Below are 26,124 nucleotides of genomic sequence, written 5' to 3' on the forward strand. Positions count from 1 at the left end.
ATAAACAGGGCTCTGACTGCCTCAAAACACTATTGCTATACACTTTACATACACCATTGCATGGAGAAAGCCTTTACATCTGAGGGGGAGAGGGGGGGGGGTTGGAGGGGACATGAAGGAGGGGTCCTGAATATACTGCTACTCAGAGTCTTGACCAGGAAATCAAATGGTCCTTCTCATAATCAAACCCCCTAAAGCAAAATACCAACTCAGGGTATATATACACTTCTCAGAGCCAGAAGGCATCACAACCCTTGTGACTCAGTGCCTAATTAGGCTAGTACTAAAAAGTGTAAAAGCCTTCCTACAAGCAAGCCTTCCCTAAGCAAGCTCCTCTTTAAGGAAATCCCTACCCCAATGAACCGTGTGATTCAGAAGGTATCACAACTGGGCACATAGGTCTATTAATGAACAGGGAAGATCTTATATCCCAATAACCTTATATAGGTCTATTTCCAACAATGATTAGGGAAAAAGGAAATGAACTTATATGTTCTAAAATATTTATAGTTGCTTTCTTTGTAGTGTCAAAAAATTGGAAATTGCAGGGATGCCATCTATTGAGGAATGGCTGAACAAGTTGTGGTATATGATTGTGAAGTAATACTACTGTGTTATAAGAAATGATGAGCTCAATGATCTTAGAAAAACACAAAAAAACTTGCATGAAATAATGAAGAGCAAAATGAACCAAGAGAACCATTGTATTCAACAATAGCAATATTGTTTTAAGAATGACTTTAAGTGAATAAGTCATTTTGACTATTATAAATACCCCCAATTAACTATAAAGGGCATATAAAGAAAGAAGTTATCTGCATCCCAAGAAAAAATAGATAAATAGAATAATTTTATACGCACACGCATATACATATATCTACATACATATATATGTGTATAATATATATTACATATATACTTATACACATAAATGTACATATGTGTGTGTGTCTAATGGTAGTCATCTCCAGGACTGGGAAGAGAGAAGAAAAAAAGAAAGAAATGTATACAATAATTGTATTATATATTTAAAAGGAATAGCAAGTTGTACACAATAGATTTGCAGTTTCATGTGCAATCATCTTTTTACTATATTATGTTATGGAAACTCTTGTTTTATTCTATAACATAAAAAATAAAATAAATTTTATTTTAAAAAAGCACTTAAACTTTCTGAGCTATCAAGAACACATGAATAAAAACTACTACCTACTTTCAAAATGCTATGTTAAAATGCTTTCCTTTTGATTGATACAGTGATGGAATTGGCAAGCATGCCCAGTGTAAGTAGTAGAGTGAGACTGAAGGCCATTGGCCCTCAAAGTGTGCTGAGTTCTTGCAGTTCATGCTCAAAAATCCAAAGAGTAATGGAGAACTTAAGGGTATAGATGTGGATTCTCTCTTCATTGAGCATAACTAGATCAACAAGACTCACAAAATCCTAGGAGTCCTTAGGGTTCATGGCCAAATCACTCCATATCTGAGTTCCTCGTGACACACTGAGACAATACTGACTGAAAAGGAACAGATTGGGAGCCAAGATGGCGGAGTAGAAGCACGACCTTCCCGTGGCTCTGGCTTCCACCCTCCCCAATCCATGTAAAAAGGGGACTCTAAACAAACTTTGGAGCTGCAGAACGCACAAAATGACACAGAGAAGCTAACCTCCTGCTGAGGACAGCCCGGCAGGCCGGCAGGAATCTGCCAGCGCAGCGCTCTGGGAGCAGAGCCCAGCACCACTCCAAGGCTTTAGCCCCAGGGCGGGCCTGACCAGCCACCAGCCAGAGGGACTCCAGATCAGCAGCAGCTGGGGCCGTTTCCAGATTTATCAATACACAGATGCAAAGGACAAGGTGAGAGGCCAGTGCAGTCTGGACTTTGGGACCCAGTAAGTGGGAGTGCGTGGCTTTTACCCCTGGGGTGAGAAACTGCTGAGACTCCAGCACAGCCTGCCAGTGCCACGTGGTGGGTTCAGCTCCTGGCCTGCAGAGTGTAGGGGGACCAAGCACCAGTCTGAGGGGTAATCGCTCTTGCTTTAACCTGCTTGGATCTGGATTGCAGTCTAGGGTGGAGGTCCTGGGGTGTGTCCAGCTTGCCAGAGCGTGTGGAAACCTCAGAGAGGGCACCCATCTAATACCTCCGGCAGCTGAGAAAACCCCAGCCTTTGGGATGAAAACTCCCCTGTCTGGTGGCAGAGTCCTACTGTGGCAAAAAGCCCAAAAGTCAAATAATTGAGTGGCAAAATGAGCAGGCAAAGGAAACAAAAGCAGACAGAAGATTCCAACATTACACTCCTATTTTGGGGATAAGAAGGAGCAAGGCATGGAGCAGGAGGAAAACAGTGAAGTCAGAACACCTGCACCAAAAGCTTCAAAGGAAAATACAAGCTGGTTACAGGCCATAGAGGACCTTAAGAAGAAGATAAGAGAAGTGGAGGAAAAATTGGGAAGAGAAATGAGAACAATGCAAGAAAATTATGAAATGAGAGTCAACAGCCTGACTGAAAATAATACCTTAAAAAACAGACTGACCCAAATGGCAAAGGAGGCTCAAAAAGGCAATGAGGAGAAGAATGCCTTAAAAAGTCGGATTTGCCAGATGGAAAAAGAATCTCAAAAGCTCACTGAGGAGAATCATTGCTTCACAATTAGATTGGAGCAAATGGAAGCTAATGACTTTATGAGAAATCAAGATGCTGTTAAACAGATCCAAACAAATGAAAGAATAGAAGGCAATGTGAAATATCTCATGGGAAAAACCACTGACCTGGAAAATAGGTCCAGGAGAGATAATTTAAAAATTATTGGACTACCTGAAAGCCATGACCAAAGTAAGAACCTAGAAAGCATCCTCCAGGAAGTTCTCAAAGAAAACTGCCCTGATGTTTTAGAACCAGAGGGCAAAATAGAGGTTGAAAGAATCCACCGATCACCTCCTAAAAAAGATCCCCCCAAAAAAACTCCTAGGAATATTATAGCCAGGTTCCAGAATTCCCAGATTAAGGAGAGAATATTACAAGCAGCCAGGAAAAAACAATTTGAATATTGTGGAAACACAATCAGGATAACCCAGGATCTGGCAGCTTCTACACTGAGGGATCGAAGGGCTTGGAATGTGATATTCTGGAGGTCAAGGGAGCTGGGATTAAAACCAAGAATCACCTACCCAGCAAAACTGAAAATCATGTTTCAGGGGAAAATTGGTCATTCAGTGGAATACAGGACTTTCAAGCATTCTTGCTGAAAAAACCAGAGTTGAATAGAAAATTTGACATTCAGATACAAGAAGCAAGAGAAGCATGAGAAGGTAAACAGGGAAAAGAAATCATAAGGAACTTATCAAAGTTGAACTATTAATATTTCTACATGGAAAAACAATAATTGTAACTTATGAAACTTTTCTCAGTAGTTGAAGGGATTAGAAATATATATATATATGTCTTTATATGAGGGTATGCGGGCATATGAATATATATGTGAATGTGTGTATATACGTTTACAGGTATACATAGATAGAGGGCATGGGACCAATTTAACAGGAAGGGATGATACTTAAAAGGTGAAATTAAGAGGCGAGCAGAATATAATGAGAGGAGATGGGGAGAGACAGATTGGGGCAAACTATCTCATACAGAAGAGGCAAGGGAAAATGGTTACAATGGAGGGGAAGAATAGGAAGGTAAAAAGAAATGGGTCAACCTTATTCCTATTGAATCTGGCTTGAGGAGGGAGGGAAATACACACTAAATAGGGGATCTCACTCTACAGGAGAGTAGGGGGGAAGGGGATGAGAGGGGGGATGATGGAAGGGCGGGCAGGCTCAGGGGGAGGGAAGTTAGAAGCACCCACTTCTGAAAAGGGACAGGATCAAAGTAGAGAATAGAACAAGTGGGAGGTGGGATAGGAGGGAGGGAAATATAGTCAGTCTTTTACAATATATCTACTATGTTTTTGTTTTGCATTAGCCGCACATGTACAACCTATACTGAACTGTTTGTCTCCCCAGTGGGGGTGGGTGGCAGGGGAGGAAGGGAATGAATCTGGAATTGAAAGTTTTATATATGTGTGTATGTGTGTGTGTGTGTATATATATATATATATATATATATATATATATATATATATACTATTATTAATACCATCTTACATGTAATTAAGAAATAAGATATACAGGCACTGAGGCATAGAGATCCACTGGAAAAGTCGAAACGGGTATGGGAGAAAATATGGGAGAGAGCAGATTGGAGGTGGGGATATCCTGTGGGACTGCTGTTTTGGGGGGATGGGTGGGGGAAAAACGGGGAGAAAATTTGTAACTCAAAATCTGGCGGAAACGAATGATATAAATCAGAAGTTAATAAAGCATTAAAAAAAAAAAAAGAAAAAGAACAGATTATTTCAAAGCCAAAAGAGGAAACTGATCACGTAGTCACCCAATGGCATGGTAGTAATTGTGAAATTAGTATGCAAAAAATGAATTTTTTAAGTGGAAAATAAATTATATTCACAAGGAAGTATAAGTAGTCACAGTTGTACAGTCGAGTTGACTTAGGAATTTATACTGACATGATTTTTATTGGTGTGGGTACACCATGCCCTGATGCAGATAATATCCATTCTCTGTTCCATCTACTCATCTTTAAGTGAGACTAGATGATTGTTAAGTTCCCTTTAGACTCTATCTTCTTGGTGCCTCAGTTTCCTCATCTGTAAAATAGGAATGACAACACCTACCTCACAGGGTTGTTATAAGGATCAAATGAGTTAACATAAGTAAAGTGCTTAAAACAAGATAGAAATGCTAGATATTAGATCACAGTATTAGATACTGTGATCCCCCTATATCTCAGAAGTTAGCATTTATGAGTTACTGAGGACCAAAAAATAATCTGCATTTGGTTGCTACCTTCTAGTGGGGAGCCTTTCCAAACTGACCTAGGTTGGTTCTTAGACTACACAACAAACATGTCTATAGTTGGGTCAGTACTCAAAGCCTATAAAATTTGGTAGAGGATCTTGTGAATGACCCAGCCATCAAAAATCCATGGAGGGGTATCTGAACATTCTTTAGTGGAAGATTTTTGGAATGGACACTTGAAATCCCTGTTCTCAAAGACAATCTTCTCACCCTGGAATTTTTTTTTTTGCTACTGCTGCTGCTGTTTCTGTTGTTACAAGCATGTATCTGATGGCAATTGACTCAGTCTTTCTTCCTTTTCCCTTCCCTCTTCCATGCTACAAAGGCTAAGGGAGAGAGGGAGATAGAGGGCACATATGCTTATAGGAATGAAGAGGTTAAAAAAAATTGAATTTCCACTGCTACAGAAAAAAGCTTCAGATAAATGGAACCCGCCTCGGAATGGATTAGTAGAGCCGTAGGACCACAGATGAGAACAAGACTTCTGCAAGCTGGAAGTAAAGCATCTGACCCTAGAGAAAAAGACGCTAATGTTAGATGTCACAGAATCTCTACACAGGACCCACCAGTCAGTGTGTTTAGGATACTGAGATTTTTCCTATTGAATCTTTTTTGGGGACTATGTTTAAACCCTTCTTTGGAGAGGAGGATAAGAGAGTGCAATGATCAATAATGCTTCCCGAAAACTGATGATTTAGCATGATTCCCACCTATTGGCAGAGAGGTGGTAGACTAGAGGTCCAGAATGAGCTATACATTTTCAGATGCAGTCAATGAATGAATTTGTTTGACTTAACTATAATTATGTGTTATAAGGGGAAGATTTTATTCTGTTGGAAGAGTTGTGTGTAGGAGTAGGTGGGTAGTGATAGATGTGCAAAAAGAGCATCAATGGAACATTTGAAAATGCACCGAAGATAAGAGAAGGAAATTCAAAAGGAGATACAGAGAAGCAGGGCATCCCTTGTTCTGTAATATTAAATTTAAGGTAAATACTCATTTCTTATTTTTCCTTATGGATTCAAATGGTAAAGTTTATGTTTATGACTTCCTGATAGCTCCATCTTAAGTCATGGGCCCTAGGACAGCCGTGTTTACTCATTCATTCCTCTCTTAAGTCCTGCTCCTAACTCCCTGGACTTCTTTCTCCACCACCCTGCAGCAGCAAGATACCCCAGTCTTCTGTAGCCCCTTCCTTTGATTCCTCATTTCTTCACAGAACTTTCCTTTTAAAGAAAAACCCATGAGCTAACCATATTTATTCATTCATTCCTCTCAGTGACATACTCGTGACTCTCTCACCTTCTTTACCAGGAACAAGTCTGGCTGGATTTCCTTCCTTCCTTCCTTCCTTCCTTCCTTCCTTCCTTCCTTCCTTCCTTCCTTCCTTCCTTCCTTCCTTCCTTCCTTCCTTCCTTCCTTCCCTTCTTTCTTCTCTCTCTCTCTCTCTGTCTCTCTGTCTCTGTCTCTCTCTTTCTCTCTCTCTCTCTCTGTCTCTCTCTGTCTCTCTGTCTCTCTCTGTCTCTCTGTCTCTCTCTCTCTCTTTCTATCTTTCCTCAGCTCAAAGACCAAACCTTAAACCCATTTCACTCTGGAGCTCATAAGTGAAGCATCACTTAATGGCTATATTTTGGACCCTCTTGGCTCAGAATGAATGCAACTAATAACTGTTTCTCTTTTGGCCAGCAACCCTGAGGGTCTTCCCCTCCCAGTTGATTTTTTTTTCCAAATTAAAGAGATCATCCCTTGACTCAGTTCTTAAAGAGTACTATTTACTGAATGGGCATTACCTCACTCAAAGTGAGAACCTGAAAAGGCCTTAGCCTAAAAGAGCCGGAGTGTTCCATTGTGTCCTGGGCTATCTCCAGTCGTCCTGATGAATATCTGGCCACTGCACCCAGATGGCTCTGGAGGAGAAAGTGAGGCTGGTGACCTTGCACAGCCCTCCCTCACTCAAATCCAAGTCAACTGCAAGTCTTGTCCTTGTCTTCATCTCCCTCTTGGAAGACAAAGGACAAACACAACACAATCATGAGCAATTGCCTTCCCTTATTTCTTTTCAGCTTCTTATTGTGTGTAATTGTTACCCTTCATTAGAATGTAACCCCCCAAGGGAAGGGACTGTCTTTATGCTTTTGTTTATATCCCTCTTGCTTAGCAGGGTGCTTGACAATAATAAAAGAGAAAATTATGATAAATACACGAGTGAATGAATAAACAGTATAAGTTCAAGTACCAATTCCAGTGACATAATGTTTGTAAAGTCCTTAGCACAATCTTTGGCACATATGTTTAGTAGGTGCTTTAGTGATGATTCTCTTCCCATTCACCCTTCCCTTACTGGTAGAATCTTACTTGGAGAGATAGAAGAAATTGCCTCTTGGGAACAGCTAAAGTGAAGTAGATTCTGAAGTGCTGAAAGAGACTTTCTGGATAGGGGAGTAAGCCATAAAGAACATTAAGTTACTGAGAAGCTTCCAAGATTGGACTTGGATCCATGTGAGTGGGGACTTGGGAGAAGAAGCTGGAATATATATTTTTATTGTGGTTGTTCTTAGATGTAGGCTACATTAATGTTTTCAGAAAAGGGTCTAGTTTATGTGCAGCAGCATTATAGTATTAGGAGACTGACATTTAAAGCACCAAGAGATGTGAGCTTATTGGCCTTTGAATCAATATGTTAAGTTGGTGATAGCTTAGATTTCTTCCTTTGAAAAATGACCACTTATATAATTATAAAATATTCTTTGATTATATCAACTGAGGAATGCCTCTTATTCTTATCATTTTGAAAGGGTTCCTTATATATCTAGGAAATGAGCCCAATTAGTTCAACTGTTCCTGAAAACAGTCTGGGACTCTACACCCAGTCACTAAACTGTGCACACCCATTGACTCAGTGACAACACTACTAGATCTATCCCTTGGAAGAGATCATAGAAAGAGGAAAGGACCCCATATATGTGAAAATGTGGTGGAAAAGAACTGAAGTGGCTGAACAAATGATGGGATATAAATGTGATGAAAGTTAGTTACTAAATCCCCCTACTTCTTGGTAGTACTTGCTAAACAAGCTGAAGTCCATTATAGCTGCAAAAAAGACTGACTTAAAAGTATGAAGAGAAAACTTGAGACTGTTATACCCTGTGCTTTGGCCAACAGCTAGATAAGAATGGAACAGGAGAGAGCCTACTAATCAAACAGTATAGGTTCACATATCCAGGCAGTTACCAAATGAAAAATTAGGGTTATTTGGGGATTTAGGTGTTCACTTACTTGGAGAATATTATTATACCATAATAAATGGCAAATATGAGGAATCCAGAGAAATATAGGAAGAATTGTTTGAAGTGATAGAGTGGAGAAAGCAGAATCAAGAGAACAATATACACAATGATTACAATTTAAATGAGAACAGCACAAAAAGGCATGTGAACTTAAATTGAAAATGACCTATCTTGTGGAATACTATTTAGCTATAAGAAATAATGAGCAGGACAGTCTGAGAAAAACTTGGGAAAACTTTTATTAACTTGTGTAAAGTGAAATGAGCAGAACCAGGAGAACATACACAGTACCAGCAATATTATAATGTTGATCAACTGTGAAAGATTTAGCTTAGCTGTTCTGATCAAGATAACCATCCAAGACAATTCCAGCAGACCTAGGATGAAAAATACTTTCTACCTCTGGAGAAAAAACTGATTAACTCTTAATGCATTTTGAAGTATAATTTGTTTACTTTTTTATTTTTCTGGTTTTTGTGTCTATGTTTTCTTTCATGACATGGCAAATATGGAAATATGTTTTATATGACTTCATGTGTATAATTAATGTCAAATTGCTTGCCTTCTCAAGGAGAGGGGAAGAGCAGGAGGGAGGGAGTGAGTTTGAAACTCAAAATTTCAAAAAAAAAAAGCAAAAAAAAAATCACTACATTCTACCATCCCCACTAGCTATCATCTTACCATACATCTTTCCTCCCTTCCTCAACCAAACTGTGAAAAAGTCATCTATATTTGTTTCCTCCATATTATCTCCTGTCACTTTCTTTTAAACTCTGCAGACTGCCTCTTGGCCTCATCACTCAACTGAAACTTATCTCTCCAAAACTATAAATGATCTCTTCATTGGCAAAGCCAGCGGTCTTTTCTCAGCCCTCATCCTTCTCAACCTCTCTGCAGTGTTGGATGTTTTTGACCGCCCTCTTCTGGATGCTCTGCTTTTGTGGCGCTGTTTTCTCCTGGTTGTCCCTTTATCTGACCATTACTTCTCAGTTTCTTTTGCTGGGTCATCATCTGTATAATATCCCTGAACTGTGGGCATATTCCAAGGCTCTCTCCTATGTCCCATTCTCTTTTTTTTCTCTACATTCTCTAATTTATTGGCCTCATCAGGTTACATTGCTTTAGTTATCATTAATATGTAGATGACTCCCAGATCTATGTTTTCACGTATAGTCTCTCTCTTAAGCTCCACAAACTGGTATTGGACATTTCATACTGAATGACCCAAAGGCATCTCAGGCTCAACAGATCCCAAAACAGAACTCAAACCTACCCATCTTCTGAACATTTCTGTCAAAGACACCACTATCTACTCACACAAGTTTACAAACTTATTGTTTTCCTTTAACTCTTTACCCTCCCTCAGATTATCAAACAGTTGCTAAATCTCTTTGTTTCTGTCTCCACAACATCTCTCACATTCCTCTCTATTCGTACAGCCATCATCTCTAGTTCAGGCCTGAATCATCTCTTGCTTGACTATTACAATAACATTTTCATTGGTCTCATCTTCAAGTCCCTTCTTATCCAATCCATGTTCCACACCACTACCAAAATTGTTTTCCTAAAGCATAAGTCTGACCATAGTATATACATCCTTCCCCTACTCAATAAGCTGGTGATGGTCCTTTTACCCTGAGGATCACATTTAAACTCCTGTTTTGCATTTAAAGCTTTTCACAAACTGACTTCTTCCTATTTTTCCAGTCTTCTTACATTCCATTGTATGCAATCTATTGTCTAACCATGCTGGCCTACTGTAATGCCATGTATGAGCAGCTTTCCAGAAGAATGCTACTGTGAACAGCTTTTAAGGTTCTGATCACACAGTATAGTGAACACTCTATTTATTCCATAACAAATCAAAGCAAAACATTCACAGAAAATCAAGGTACAGCATTCACAATATTACAGCTTATCTCAGAAAATCACAATATTGTATTCACAACAGCTTATCATGAAAATGGTCACATAGTTTCCACCAGTGGCCACAAAGTTTTGAACAAAGAACAATCATCTCAAAGTACAATAGTCAAAGTCTTCCACTCATGGGGCATACTAAGTTAACTCAATTAGTCACTTATTCAGCAATAAATTACTAAGTATCATTAATCACTAAGTAAATCATTAGAAAATACACAGACCCTCCACCCCTAGGTCACTAGTAAACTACAATTTCATCACTACTCAGTACCCACAGAGAGGTCTTTTCATCTTGACTTGAGGCAGGCAACTCCTACCTGAATCTACCAAACAGTCACCTGGATTCAAAGGCAGACAGCTCCCAGTTGCTTGTCCAACTCTCTGTGTAAGTCCTGCTGCACACTGAAGTTCACAGGGTTCAGTCCATCTCAAATCCTTCACAATTTCTGTTCCCAGTAACTCAAGGCTCAACCAAGCGACAAAGTCTTAGAATCCCCGTCATCCTTCCTCAGTCTAAAGCAGCTTGTTAAAAAAATCAGAATCACCATATCCAGCCTGAGGGGGGCACTCCTGGGCTCGTGAGCTCCTGGCCTCCTCTTCAGCCTCCTGGGCTCCTCTTCAGAAGCAGCTCTGCCACCATAAGTTCTCAGGAAATTCTGACTCAGTTCTCGATTCTCATTTCTCTTCTGTAGCTGCTCTGCCTCCAGAAGCTGGTCCCAAGAAATTCTGACCCTTCCTCTCTGGGGCTTTTCCTTATATACACACAGCATTAGCTACTTCCTGTTTCAGCCAACCCCTTCCTGATTAATTACTAAATGCTAAGTACCTGCTTACTTGCCAATACAAAAAGGAGTCTTCAAATTCAAATGACATTTCCGTTCCACCCACATATACATGACCTCCATGTCTTTTCTGTTTACCTTTGCATTGACTGTCTCCCATGTCTGGAAGGTGTCCTTCCTCATCTTCTGCCTCTTGGGCTTCATGATTTACAGTCTTCCTGGTCCCTGCAGCTTCTGGGGCTTTTCCTTCCAAAATTACTAAGCATCTGCTTTGTGTTCCATATATACCTAGTTATGTACATGTTGACTTCTACATTATAATATAACAACAACAAACAAAATATAGCACTTATTATGTGCCAGATATTCTGCTAAGTGTTTATGCGATCTTCACAACCACCCTGGAAGGATAGAGCACAGGCCTGGAGTCAGGAGGACCTGAGTTCAAATCTGGCTTCAGACACTTAATACTTACTGGCCATGTGACCTTGGGCAAGTCACTTAACCCCAGTTGCCTTGCCTTCCCCCCTTCAAAAAGCAAAAATATAAAAAATAAAAATAATAACTCTGGAAAGTAGTTATTATTATTCCCATTTTACAGATGAAGAGACTGAGGCAAACAAAAGTTAAGTGACTTTCCCAGGGTCACATAGCTAGTAAGTGTCTGATGTGGCTCTGGGTCTGCCTTTCTATCTACTGCACCTTCTAGCTCCTTAAAGACAGGGACTGTTTTGAGTTTGTATCTCTGTCTTTTAGCGTAGTTCCTGATATACAGTAAGGGTTTAATAAATGCTTCTTGATTGTCTGATTGAAGCACACTTCCTTTCAGTAGAGAAGTGGGGGTAGGGTGAAAGGAAGGGAACCTGCATATGTAGAATGTTGCATATGTTTTCAGAGACAGTACTTTGCTTTTCAATTGTAATTGACTATTTTGTTTGTTGCAAGGGAGTGTTCAATCCTGTGAGTGAGGGGTATAATTGGATATGACTGTAGTATAAAAAACAAGAGGCTTTAGTAAAACTTTTGAAAAAATGCATCACAAAATACAATGCAGGAATAACTAGGAATTGTTGCAGATGTAAGAAATCTGTCCTAATTCATTCTGAGGTCCTCATGCTATTTTAAAGTATGGGAGACATTTGTTTAGAGGAAGATTCAACATAGATTCCATCCAACATAGATTCTGACTGGAAGTGAGTCGAATTGCTAAAAATCAAATTACAAAGCATTTGGTGGAGCCACACTTAAAAAAATATAGACCACAGAACTATCAGTCCAATTAAAGTGTCCTTAACTTCTCACAAACTAAGGGGAAATATTTCCTCCAACAGACACCTACAAGAACTGGGAAAACGAAAGGCATTGGGGGCGGAGGGAGAACTCATTCTCTGAGGATACCAGAGTCAGGGCTGTCTTGTGATGCTGCTGAACCCTTCTCTGAACAGTTCCTTACCTCCTCATCTATATCACTGGGAAAAGAGAGAACACAGTAATTGTTGGAATGGTTCTCTGTTCATCTCTTTGTCTCTGCAGCCACCATTTGTTGTGCATCTTTTTCTAAAGCTCTTAATCACAGATATCTCCACATGATCTGCTGCTGACAGAGCTTTGCTTCTCCTTCCATCATAGAGAATAGGCTAGTTCTGCTTGACCAGCTGGAACTTCATCCTGGAGCTGCTACCACTACCTTATATATCTAATGCTTTATAAGAATTCAGACTGCTTAAGTGTCTGGCCTCAGGAAGCTGTTATTACTCTCTAAGAGTCAGTCCTCCTGGGCTATGTGTGGAAATGCTATTTGTAAAAATCTTTGGCCTGTCTTTTTTCACCTGCTTTTCCCAGCTGCTCCTACGTGGTTTCGAAAAGGGTCCCTCAGATAGCTTTTGTGAAATACCTTCTCACTCTTCTCAAAAGAGAGATTCTGTTTTTTAATTCTATTGTAGATTAGGACAAACAAATAGATGTCTTTTACCTCTTCTTTGTCTCAAGTAACTGGTCTCCCCACATTATGTGTACTTCATTGCCTATTCCTCTGAGCCTGGACACACACACACACACACACACACACACACACACACACACACACACACCCTTTTATACTTGGAGGTGGTTGTACTGTTGCTGACCCTCCTGTTAGACACAAGCACTTAAGGTTTTGCTGTCACAGAAAGCCTTCTTTCTTTTACACAGAGAAGCATAGCTAATTGCCAATGCCCCTCAAGGGACAGGCCTTTGATGTTATATAAACTTTGAAGATTCAATAACGTCAAGTTTCAGTACTTCGAAGTTGGGAGGTAGGTGCTGGATTGAGAGGGTAGATACATCTCTATGAAATTGCTCATTACTTCTCATCAGGATGGTAAGAAGGCTTTCCTGCCTGGTGCCAAGTTTTATTTTATTTTTATTTTTTTTTAATGACTTGCCCAGGGTCACATAGTGAGTGTCTGAGGCTGGATTTGAATTCAGGTCCTCCCTTACTCCAGGGTCAGTGTTCTATCCATTGTACCACCTTGCTGCCTTTCTGGTGCTAAACTTTAGAGAGTCTGTTGGAGAGAGTCAGGATAAAAGGCACCATGATAGGCTGACCTATGTGATAAAAAGAGACTATTGAATGACACCATATTGTTAAGACACCATGAGCAGTGGAAAGGGGCCCCAGGATACTTGTGGCTGATGCAGTCATTCTGTGAGGCAGAGATAGGGAATAAGGACATAAAAGATCTACTGAGGCTACAAAAACTGCCTCTTGTTTCTCCAGGCAGTATGGCTTACCAATACCTAGGTGGCCACAGTTCCAGACCTGATAAGTCTGGATGAATGAAGAACTCCTATTATCTGCAGAATTGTTATTCAGAAATTTCTTCTAGAGGAAGGAAGTTTGATTTCAGAGATCAGGGCTTCCCGGTTTGAGAAGGGCACCAAATGAAACTGAGTAATATGTCACTGCAATGTTAGATGATATGAAACATATATTCTGGATTCATTCACAATAGAAGTCTAAAATTGGGAGGAAAGTGACAGAATGGATGAACATGTTTTGTTGGAGGGACCTTCCCTCATAATTTAAGCGGCTATAAAAGTCCGTTGAGATAATATACTTAAAGTTTCACAAACTTGAAAGCATTATATAAATGTGAAGTATTATTATTACTATTGTTTAATTCCTTTTAAAGATGTATTTTAAATATCAGTTATAGTAGAAGAAGCCTACACATAGTCTAAGTAATTTAAATTAAAAATTAAGCTTTAGGAGACACATTTAATTTTTTCCTCTCCATTACATTTCATTTCTAGTGTGACTTAGCTCCCTTATTATTAAGTTTGTACCTATTAATTTGTAGCCCAGAAACAAAATGGGATTATAGAGTTTTAATGAAAGTTATGAAGGGATATTGAAGTCAACACAAATTAATGCTATGTTAATAGAGAATTTAAATCACTGGTTAAATCTTTATCTCACTGACAATACAATTACATGGACTTGAATACACTTCACTTTCTTCTTTCGAACTTGCTTTCCAAGGCTGAATGGTATATTACGCAGTAGCAGATGATTGAAGCTTTTTTATGTACACCCTGTTCATTTGGGGAAGTGGCATTTGGTTATTTTGTGTATTTTGTACATTTTTAGCTTGTTCCATTGGAGCATTATGTAGGAATATACAGAAGAGTTAAGCAGTATTTAACTAAATTTGTTTACAAAATGGGAGTCCTCTAAATGATTGGAAGAGAAATATATGTCATTTTAAAAGAATTAATTTTTTTTCTTTCTTGTCATTCTTACATTGTCTTCCTCTCTTTCTCACCCCTGCATGTAGCTGTAGGTTTCTACTCAGTTGCTACTTAAAATTAATTCAAGGTCTACACATTTTGGAAACTTTTAGTTTAATAAAGGACAGTGAGATGAGATTGGTACTAGAAGATTAAAACACTGTTCTTCAGGGGCGGCCAGGTGGCTTAGCAAGTAAGAGTACCGGCCCCAGTGTCGGGATAACCTGGGGATCGAATCTGGGCTCAGATACTTAGCACCACACCCAGAAATAACTGGCCATGTAACCTTGAGCAAGTTACTTAACTCCAATTGCTTATAAAAAGAAAAAATAAAATAAAGTACTGTTCTTCAGGTAGGCCTCAGAGACTTATATCCAGACTGCTAGGGGCCCTTTGTACTTCTCTCTACTTTGCCTTGGTCTCCAAAATGCCTTTATAATTCTTTACCTCTTAGCACTTTGCCCAAACCACATTCTAAGTGGCCCTTATCACTCTAACCTGCATTGCAGTTATGGTGTTTGTTCAAAGGTTTTATCTATCATTTTGGATTGTAAAATCCTTGAAGATAGGGCTTAACTCTTGCTCACTTTCTATCTCCCTAGGAGTGAGTCCTTTTTATTGTGCTCACTAAATGCTTATTGGAAGAAAGAATGAATCAATGAATGAATATCTACTTGGATGACCTCTAAGATGTAGGTTTCATTTCCTTTTTCCTGGGGAAGAAAGACCAAGGACAATCCATTTGGGGGTAGAACTGGGAAGGGGAGAAGGGGACATGCTGCCTTGTGGTATCAAAGAGAGATTTTAGTAATAAAGACTCAGATATTCCTTCTTTTCTCTCCTCCTAGCTTCATTCTTGATTAAATTAACCCATGAAAGGGGAGGCCAGGTAGCACAGTACAGTGAGTGAGAGCACCAGCTCTAGTGTCGGGATGACCTGGAGATCGAATCCAGGCTCAGACACTCAGCACCACACCCAGAAATAACTGGTGTAACCTTGAGCAAGTTACTTAACCCTGATTGCTTTAAAAAAAAAATTAACCCATGAAGACTGAGATGGGTGGTCTTCCCAAAAATGTTACCAGAAGTATACACAAAGTCACAGAGTATAGATAATTTATAAGGTGAATTAGAGATCCTAATATAAGGAGATAGATTTGCTCCATAATAGCTCAAAGACTTCATAGGATGACATTTGGAAGAGAATACAATCTGTGAATTATAGGCCAATGAACTTCAATTCCTGAGAAAATTCATAACAAATTGCTAAAGAGATGGTTAGTTCACCATCTTTGGTGATCTGGGAAAAAAAGAAGCTGAATCATTTCTCAAGAATAAGACATGGCAGATTAAGTTGATTTCCCTTCTTGACAGGATTATTAAACTAGTAGATAAGAGGATATTGTAGATATAGTTTATCTGGATTTCTAGCAAAGTTTTTAAATAAAGAATCTCACATTATTCTAGAAAAAAGGTGGAGAGAGTTGGTTTAGACAATAATTCAGTTATATTGATTCAGAGCTGATTGAATGACCAGATTCAAATAGTAGTTGTTAGTGGTCAAGCAGGAGCTGGATAATCTCATTTGTCACCTTGTAGTGAGGACTCAATTTGGTATCTGAATTGCACTATCTGGACCCTAAAGCCCTTACATTCTGTGAATCTTCTGTAAAGGTGGAGGCTTTGAGCCTACTCCAATTAATGGAAATTCCAGACAGGTGGATTGAATCAAAGGGTGTAAATGAGGTGTAAACAAGTCCTTAATCAATTTAAGACTGAAGTGCTTTGATCATTGGATGAAGCATAAGGTCATCCAGGAAGCATTTGTGATTGGTTGAAGAGAATAATTCATGCCCTGTAGGGCTATACATAAAACAGCAAGCCAGTCTGGCAGCTTGAAGTCCAACAGTGAAACAATCAATCTTTAGGAGTTTTCCAGACTCAGGAGCACCTTGAGGAAATAGTCTTGTAAGGATACAGGAGAGCAGGTAGGGGAAATGGGAAGTGAGCTCAAAGTGAGCAGTATACACCATTCCCTGTTCCCCTTTTCCTCCCAGCCTTCCCCCACTTAGACCACATCAATGAAGATTGGAACAAGTAACAAACTAGATAGCCAGACCAGAGCTGAGAAATGAACTAGAGATAACCCAGACATCCTGAGGAAAGACACTTCAAGGTTCTACAAGGGCAATGATCCTTAAGGGGAACTTCAAGATGATTCCACAAAGAGATGAAAGGCTCCCAGTAATGAAGAGCTGCACCTTTACATCCTGGCTGTGTAAAATCTATGGTTTAGCTCCTTCTATGAAAGAACCTTGTATGTACAAGGGGAGAATGTATTCTCTCATTTTTTTGTTGTGGGGGAAGGAGTGTTTTATAACTTTGCTCTTATTATGCCTTCTTAGTAGATATACCTTTCAAATAAACTAATGTCAACTTGTTGACCAACATGGAGAAAACACCAGATGTAGGGTTGTGAATGACAGTACTATTCCTTAGCTCCTTAAGGGAGCCTGAGTGAAGAAATAATTGTTCTGGAAACTTAACTCTGTATTCCAGTTTGAGTTGGTAGAGTGAGCCGAGAGAGGGTGCTACATATGGTTTTGTGATATGATTCTGGAAAGTTGTTCATTCTTAAAAATAAAAGTATAGATAAGCTGTGGGGGATAGAATAGAATTATACATTGAGAAAATCTATTCTTGTGGCAAAATTCAGAAAACAAAGAGATTTAGTTTGGTGGTGAATATTTGAATGAAGATAAATGAAGGGAGAAATTAAAGCAGCGTTGTTATGGATGTTTACTATGAATCACGAATCATTGGAGCAGAAGGAGAATTAAAGATGTTAACAGAATAGATCCTAAGCCTAATATGGAGGCATGGTTATAACAGTGATGGGGATTTTCTAGATATCTTCTGGAGTACTTTCTCTGCCAACAGCAGTTATTTTCTAATTGTTTCAATCCCCTTTTTGGTTTATTTGGGATTTTTTTTTTGGGGGGGGGGAAGAGGTACTAGAATGAGTTGCTATTTCCTTCTCCAGCTCATTTCACAGATGAGGAAACTGAGACCAAAAGGTTTAAGTGACTTGCCCAGAGTCACACAGTTAGTAAGTGTCTGAGGCAGAATTTGAACTCAGGTCTTCCTAACTCCAGACCTGGCACTCTATACAATATGCCACCTAGCTGCCTGCCAACAGCAGAGTTGCTATTAGATTATTGGATTGTAATAATGCTAATTTCATCATCCTAAAGGTGGAAGAAAAGATGAAGGGCATTTCTATGTTATATTGAGCAAAGAAGAACTAGTTACAGTAGAAATGGCAGTAACTTTGGGAGGAAGTAATTGATAAATCTTAGATTTTATAACAGAAGAAGAAAGCCAGGGATAGACTGACATGTATATTACTAAGAAGGAGAGCAAAAGGGATCATAGAAAGGAAAGGTAGGCTCCCAATATTCCAGTACATTTATAATCCCTGCTTCAATAATGAAGATTACAACTCATCCATGCCTACCTATCTAGTGCAATTTTTGTCCATGTCTTCACCACAGGGAATCATCCTGACATTCTAGAAGCTTTTTCTCATATTCTTGTGACATCTCAGTGATATCAATGGACTATGTGGACTGCCAGTCTTACTATTTAGTCTGAAATTTCTTTGATGATACCCATTAAATTGTATCTCCCATTTAACTCATTTTTTAATAATGTATTACAGTTGTTTTATGCCTGTCATATGCCTTTTCAGTACTCTTTAGATGATTTTCAACTTAATTTTTCAAAGCTCATAGTGTTCCATGACTCACAACTATCCAGCATCATTGGTCTTATAAAGATGGCCCATTCAGAAATAACCTTGAGGTCATCAAAATAGTTTTGCAATTTCTGGAAGGCAAACTTGTCAGCTCTCTTCTCTCTGCCTAACTCTGGGCTCAGCTAGCTTATCATTTATAGTCTTTGTCCAAGATTCCCTCTCCCTCTGTCTCTTTGTCTGTCTTTCTGTCTCTCTCATTAATCTCACTGTATACAGACAAGATAATTCAGGAATGAATCCCACTACTATAATAGTTTGTTCCATGTCTGTTAAAATATTATTGATTTTATTATATTTGTTTAAATGGAGATAATAATATTTGCATTAACTCCCTTATAAGATTGTTGTGGAGAAAGCATTTTATATGTGCTATAGAAATGTGAGCTATTAGTATCAATATGTTAAAGTGTTGTTATTCAGTAATTTTTTAATCATGTCCAACTCCTTGTAACCCTTTTTTGAATTTTTTTTTTGCAAAGATATTAGAATGGTTTGCCATTTCATTGTCCAGCTCCTTTTACAGATGAGCAACTGAGGCAAACAGGGTTAAGTGACTTTCCCAGGGTCATGTAGCAAGTAAGTGTCTGAGCCTAGATTTGAACTCATGAAGATGAGTCTTCCTGACCCCAGGTCCAGTACTCTGTCCACTTTGCCCTTATTTGCCCTATATATTACAGTATAATTATGATATCACGATCAATCAGGCAGGAATGGGAAAATCTGGTTTCCAGTCCTCCTGCTGATACCTACTATGTGGCCCTGGATAAGTCATTTAAGTTTTCAGTGTCCTAGGCAACTGACTGAAACTATAAATTGCAGAGGAAGTACTAATTGGCATTGACTAAGGGAGTAAGATTACTTGGCATGGTACTTTAAAAAAGTTTTTATAGATGTCTTCTGTTTCTTATATCATCACAGTTATCCTTTGTGTATCCCTCCCCTATCCCTTCCTAGAAAGTCATCCTATATAATTAATCGCATTTTTCTAGAAAGGAAAAAAATAAGCACAACTAATCAAAGCATAGAAAAAAATAAAAAAACACATGCAATATGTTACACTTGTGAACCTCCTACCTCTGTGAAGCAGGGGATGTGGGGGTTGGTAATGTCCAGTCATATCTCTTCATTGGAGTCCTACTTGGTCTTTATAATTTTGTGACATTGACTTTTGATTTTCTTGGTGTGTGATTGTCCTTTCCATTTACATTGATAATTATTATGCTTATTATTTTCTTGACTCTACTTCACTCTGTATCAGTTCATAAAGATCTTTTCATGCTTCTCTGTAATCATCACACATAATTTTTTTACAGTGAATTAATATTCCATTACATTCATGTACAATAATTTGTTTAGTCATTCCCCAATTGATGGGCATTACTTGATGCATTTATAACATTTTTTATAAAGATCTCTCAATGACCTCATAAGTTTGAGGGTAAATTAAATAAAATGAAGACCAAAAAGGTAAAAGTAAAATAATAACACAATTTGATACATACCTCAGGGGCACTATACATACTATTGTGGCAAGAATAAGCCTGGAAGTCAGGAGGTAAAGATTCTAGCCTCAGCACCACCAGAAATTATCTATGTGTCATTGGGCAAATCATTTTACTTCTCTGGGCATCAGTTTCTCCATGTATAAAATGAGGTGTTAGAATAGATGGTGGCCAAAGTCTCTTTCAGTTCTAAAATTCTGTGAGTTGAAATCTAGTTATTGGTGGAGTTGTAATTAGGATTCAGAAATCCTAGTCCCAAATCCTGTTCTCTTTCTACTTAGAATAAATTATAAAAAAAAACAATAAACAGCAGTTGCAAAGACTAAAATAACAATCTTTAAATCTAAAAAATTTTAATAAGAGGGAATTATTCACAAGGTGACAGGAAAATAATTACCACTTGGTTTCCTATAAGGATTGTTAATGAACTTCTGTTGGGAAATCTAAAATTAGATTTTATTTTATATTTTCTGACACCCTGTTTGAGATGAGCAGTTTGATCTGCTCATGGGGAAATTACAGCAGCATAATACTTAAGAAATGAATGTGAAATTGTTTATAATCTAATTATAATAAAGAGTAAATTATGGATGTATTTTAAATGCCTTGGGCATAATAAAATGGAATAATTAACAATGAAGCAGGAAGCTGTCATCTTGACAAGCTGATAAGATTGGAGACATTACAGCAACTTTGAAAGTCTCCTGACCCTCATAAGCTGAGCTGTTTTTCCTGTGTTTCAGACTGGTTTTCCTGTCAGAGTTTGTATCAGAAACACACCAGCTCCAGGAATAACAATTATGGAAACTCTGGAGATGTTCATACCTTATTTTGGAAGTGTGCATATGTGCATATTTATGTATGTGTATGATGTAAGTGTATGTGTGTCTGTATTGTTGGAACACATGGAAGAACACTGAACAATATGTCATTTGTTTAAAACTGAGTAATCTGGCTATTTTACTCTTGTGATAGGATGATCAGGACATTATGGTGGAGAAAAGTAAAGCAAATGGTTTGTGGCAATCTTAGTATTGGAAGGAAATTTAGAGATCATTGGATCATTTTTCCTGAGTCTAATGTGCCATACAACCAAAAAATTAAACATGATATAAGGCTGTACTGAAAGAAGTCTGGTGATCAGAACACAGGAAGTAATGGTGCCACTATCGCTCTGTCCTGATGAGAACACATCTGGAGTGTTGGTCAGTTTTAGGTGCCACAGTGAAGGACAATATTGGGAAGCTGGAGAGTGCCTGGAGCTTTATAACTGCAATCACTTGCCATGTCCCACTGATTCAATCTTTGTAAAGTCTGTTGCTTTTTTCAATCCTGCTAAAACAGTGGTTCTTATCTGGAAAAGTCTATGGGACCATTTTTGGAACAATATTTTTAAATGCATAAAACAAAATACACAGAATTACAAAGGAAACTAATTACATTGAAGTAAAAAGGTATATTTCCCCCATCCAAGTTCATGGACCTTCAGAAATCTATCTATAGCCTCTTTTTCCAGACTATCAATGCCTACATTTCATGTCACCCTGCAGTTGGGTCGTGTGGGTATCAGTCATGTTTGAATATCCCTGTTTTATGTAACTTCTTTCCCTGTGTATATGTGGCAGTCACCATACATCTATCACTGAACAAGTATGTATTAAGTACCTACTGTGTGTCAGCACTGTGGTTGGTGCTGGGGAGGCAAAGCACAAAGAATGAAGCAATCTTTTCTCAGGGAGCTTATATTCTCGACTGGGTTTGTGTACATTGTCATCAGTCTACACTCATTCTTCTGTGCCCTTCTGAGTGCCTATGCTGGTAGCAGTAATGGTACCATTATGCTGTTCAGCCATGCCAAGAACAATGTGCCACTCAGTATCATTAACTTCTCCCTCCCGCTTGCTGGCAGGACCTGTGCCCATCTGGCGTCTACAAGACTAAACTCCCTGAGGGCAGAAGCAAGGAAAGACTGTAACTCTAAAAGTGCAATGCAAATGTGGATTATTATTATTTAAATCTTTTGTCTACCTGGTACCTAGCACAACTGTTTGCACACATGGGGTGCTTAATAAATGTTTGTGGCATGAATCCGTGGCTATTGATGCTGATGAAAGCAGAAGTGGCCATGGCAGTGCAGTGTGTTTCCTCAGTTTGACCTGGTGCCCTCCCATAGATTGTGTTATGCTGAGCTATCCTGTACATGGCCTTCAGTTTGGAAACCTAGAGGGTGTGAAATTATGGCCTTCCCAAAGAAGGTAGAGATAACTCACCCAGGGGTTAGGGTTGGGAGAAGACACAGATAAGGTTACCTTTACTTAAAGTCAACTGGTATTGTGATGCTGGAAAAGTCACTTAACTCTGTTTGCCTCAGTTCCTCATCTGTAAAAATGAACTGGAGAGGGAAATGGCAAACCACTCCAGGGTCTTTGCCAAGAAAACCCCAACTGGGGTCACGAAGAGTCAGACATGACTGAAACGACTCAACAAAAACATTCAAAAAAGAGCATACCAAAATGTCTTCTTTCTGATAAAAAGCTATTTGTAAGCTTCTTTTGCCATAGAACTTTCCAAAATATGTTATTTTTAAAGGACTAACTCATATGGCTATAGTAATAGTGCCCTGGGGTTTTCAGTAGTGGCTCAGGAGGCTCACAGAAGGAAAATATTTGAGAACCACTGATCTAAGTATATCCTCTGTGACCATAGTCCAAAAGCAGCTGCTATGCATTGCCTAAAATAGTGGTCCTTAATGGGGGTAGGGGCTTAATACTGTGGGGGCAGCAGTGAGATGGGAAGAAAGCATTACTTGGGAGAGACTCCAGGGACCATTGAGTGAAGACCTTGGTGGCAGCAATTGGAGAGAGTTTTTAGCGAACAAGTAGCAGTTTTCTTTAAATGAGTGGGAGTTGTAGCTGAGAAAGGGCCCCACTGGCAAGCAACTGGTGAAGACTGCAGAAGGGCACTGATTTCCAAGCCAGGATGGAAGGACCTCCCGTAAACAAGCCTACTATTGGAGCAGAAGGAGAGGACTCAAGTGGCAATTTGTTGGGAAGTGTCTTTCCCTTCCTATGCCTTAAAACATTTCTAGCCAGAACTTTGCTGTTCTTTCTCTATGTGAATCAAGGTAGTGGACAGTTAGGAGTGCAGAAAGAAGCCACATTTAAGGAGAGTTTCTTTGCTCTTGGGTACCAGGAGGAGTGATAGAAAGACACGGCTTAGACTTCTGGTAACTTGGTAGGGTTTGTCGGTTGTCTCTTCTCCCTTCTCTCTGCAGAAAAGCAGGAGCTGGGGACACTAACGATGACACTGTGTGGAGCGTGGCTTCTCTCCTCAGCTGCCATACAGCCAGAGATCAACTGTTATGGCAGCGGCTTGGCCATGATCCCTAACTAGATTCCTTGGAGCAGAGGGGGGAATTGAGTTGATGAATAATGACAGACTTTTTCCTGATATGCCATGGAACTTGCCAGAATGTAAGAAAACAAACAAACAAACATTGTTTTTATTTTCCCACTAGTTTGTCTGAGAAGAGAAAGAAGAAAAGGTGAATTCAAAGTCACAGATTTTGGCAAGGTTCTTCCTTTCTGCTCCATGGACCATGTCAGAGTGAGGAAACTCTGTCTCTGCAACGGAGCACATTAGTAAGTACTTGTTTGTTTCCTTAGACAGAGGCATGCTGCACCTGAACAATGGCCCAGCCATTTCTGTATTCTAAATATAGAAATTTAAAAAATGAAACTCATGTAATTCAGTACAAGTGCTAGTTAGAAAGGTCAAAAAGCAGCTGCTGGATATTGATTAATTAGCAAACATTTAAATGCCTACTATGTGCTAGGCACTGTATTAGCCTCTGGGGATACAAAACAAAACGAAACGAAACAAAACAAATCAAAAGAGTCATCACCCTCATAAACTTATTTTCTACCAAAGAAATTATTAGAGATAAAATCTACCATACTTTCTCCCAAATGAGAAGCCCCAAGGACACAATTTTAAAATTCAAGTTTTGGCACCTGTGTAAGATCTCCCGCAAAGGGGCTTCTTCTAGAAAGATCAAGTATGGGAAAGCTATTTCTTTTACCCACAAAAGAAATGCTTAAAATACAAAAGACTCATAAGCACACATGGACAAATATTGAAAGTGCGATGTAGTTACCCATCATTTCTAGGAGATTGATACTTAAAACAGGAAAACTTTGAGGAAGGGCTGAGCAGGTATTTACTTTTTACCTATTCTTCCTCATTCAGGGTCCATAGCTTTTGATCAGTCTGGCCCTAACTTGGCCTTTCTTAGACTTTTCTTCTACAGTGTCATCCTAGTAGAGGTCAGAGCACTATGGGGTCAGAACAATGACTCGGGGTTGTTCTGAGCTATTGGGGAGACAGACTCCTGGGGGGCAATCAACACTTAGACTCAGGGGCCCCCAAATTCCAAGCTCACCGAGTTCATTCTGCTATTGTTATTCAATCATTTAGCAAAGAAACACAAAGCAGAATGGCGTTTTGGGTCTTGAGAGCTAGGGTCAAATCTATATAACCTGGTACATGCTCTGAGCTATGTGAGAATAGCTATCAGAATTACCAAGATTGGGTAGGAATAAGAGATTCCCCATCTGTCCTTGATAGAAGACTGAGGGAGAGACAGCCTGAGTCTCAACAAGCTGAACATACGGAGGAACAAGAGAATGATAGTGGAAATTATTTTCTACTGAGTGGGTAGCACTTCTTGCTTAGTGATCAACCTTCTCTGCCCCAGTCCTCTCCCTTGCCACAATCACAGGGACAATCAAGAGCCTTTGGTAATACATGTCCTTTGCATGGACACGTTTTCACTGGAAGTGGCCTGTATTTAATACATGTATCAATTAGGTACAGGTTCATCACCAATCCAACTACTGCGCCCTCCAAACATATATTTGTGCATGTGTGTATACGTAATTATATATGTATAAGTATGTACATGTGTGTATACATAATATAAAAGGCAGGTAGGTTGCTCAGTGGATAGAGTGCTATGCCCTGAATAAGGAACTTGTTATTGAGTCATTTCAGTTGTCTCTGACTCTTCATGACTCCATTTGGGATTTTCTTGGCAAAGATATTGGAGCGCTTTACCATTTCCTTCTGTAGCTCATTTTACAGATGAGGAGGCTGAAGCAAACAGGATTAAGTGACTTACCCAGGGTCACACAGCTAGTGTCTGAGGTCCAATTTGAATTCAAGTATTCCTGTCTCAAAGCTTAGTGCTGTATGTGTCACCTAGCTGTCCAGTAAGACCCAGCCTCAGACACTTATTAGCTGTGTGACCATGGGCAAGTCACTTAACCCTGTTTGCTTCAGTTTCCTCATTTGTAAAATGACCTGGAGAAGGAAATGGCAAACTGTTCCAGCGTCTCTGCCAAGAAAATCCAAAAATGGGGTCACATGAGTTGGACATGACTAAAATGACTGAATACCAACAAATGCACACCTACATATATATACACACATATACACATATGTATATATTTTATTCCATGAAATAATATCGACTGATGCATGATAAATGCTTGCTACTGTGTGTCAGGCACTGTTCTAGGTGGTAGGGACACAAAGCACAAAGAATGAAGCAATCTTTTTCCTCAATGAGCTTACATTCTATGACTCTGTTTGTGAGGACATTGCCATCAATCTAGACGCATGCTTCTGTGCCCTGCTGAGTATCTATGGCTGCTGCACTGGATGAAGAACCAGTCCCAAACCTAAATCCCAGTTCTGACACAGAGTAGCCATGTGACCCTAGGAAAGTTACTCCTCCTCAGAGCTCTAGACCAGTGGTGTCAAACATTCCAGAACTAGCCCATTGTCATCAGTGTTATGGAATCAGATTAAAATGTAATTGGGATTAAAAAGTAATTGCTAATCAGATTGAAATGTAATTTATCTTGTTAAATATAAATAGCAATACAATAGAATGTAAATATAAATAGCAATACAATAGATGATGTTAATAGGTGGCTTTCTAAATCAATATGTGGCCTGTAGGGTTCCTTATGTAAGGGTTAGTGGTCTCTTTCTATTTATTTGACTGCTGTAGGCAACTCTCTAAGACCATAAATTGCAGGGAAGATTCAGCCCTACATTGG

The 26,124-nt window shown here is 39.1% G+C and overlaps 1 long non-coding RNA gene across 1 annotated transcript in view; it reads left to right on the top strand.

The window, feature by feature from the left end:
* The window catches only part of LOC138170362 (uncharacterized), an 85,956-nt gene that overhangs the window by 7,886 nt on the left and 51,946 nt on the right, over positions 1 to 26,124 (top strand). Inside the window, exon 2 of the long non-coding RNA XR_011170586.1 lies at positions 23,517 to 23,640. This is a non-coding gene — a long non-coding RNA (uncharacterized lncRNA). The remainder of the gene's footprint in view (positions 1 to 23,516; positions 23,641 to 26,124) is intronic.

The sequence above is a fragment of the Petaurus breviceps genome, unplaced genomic scaffold, assembly GCF_028583685.1.
Source record: "Petaurus breviceps papuanus isolate PSGF00001 unplaced genomic scaffold, PetGlider_PUasm1.0 38, whole genome shotgun sequence".
In the NCBI taxonomy this organism is placed as follows: Eukaryota; Metazoa; Chordata; class Mammalia; order Diprotodontia; family Petauridae; genus Petaurus; species Petaurus breviceps.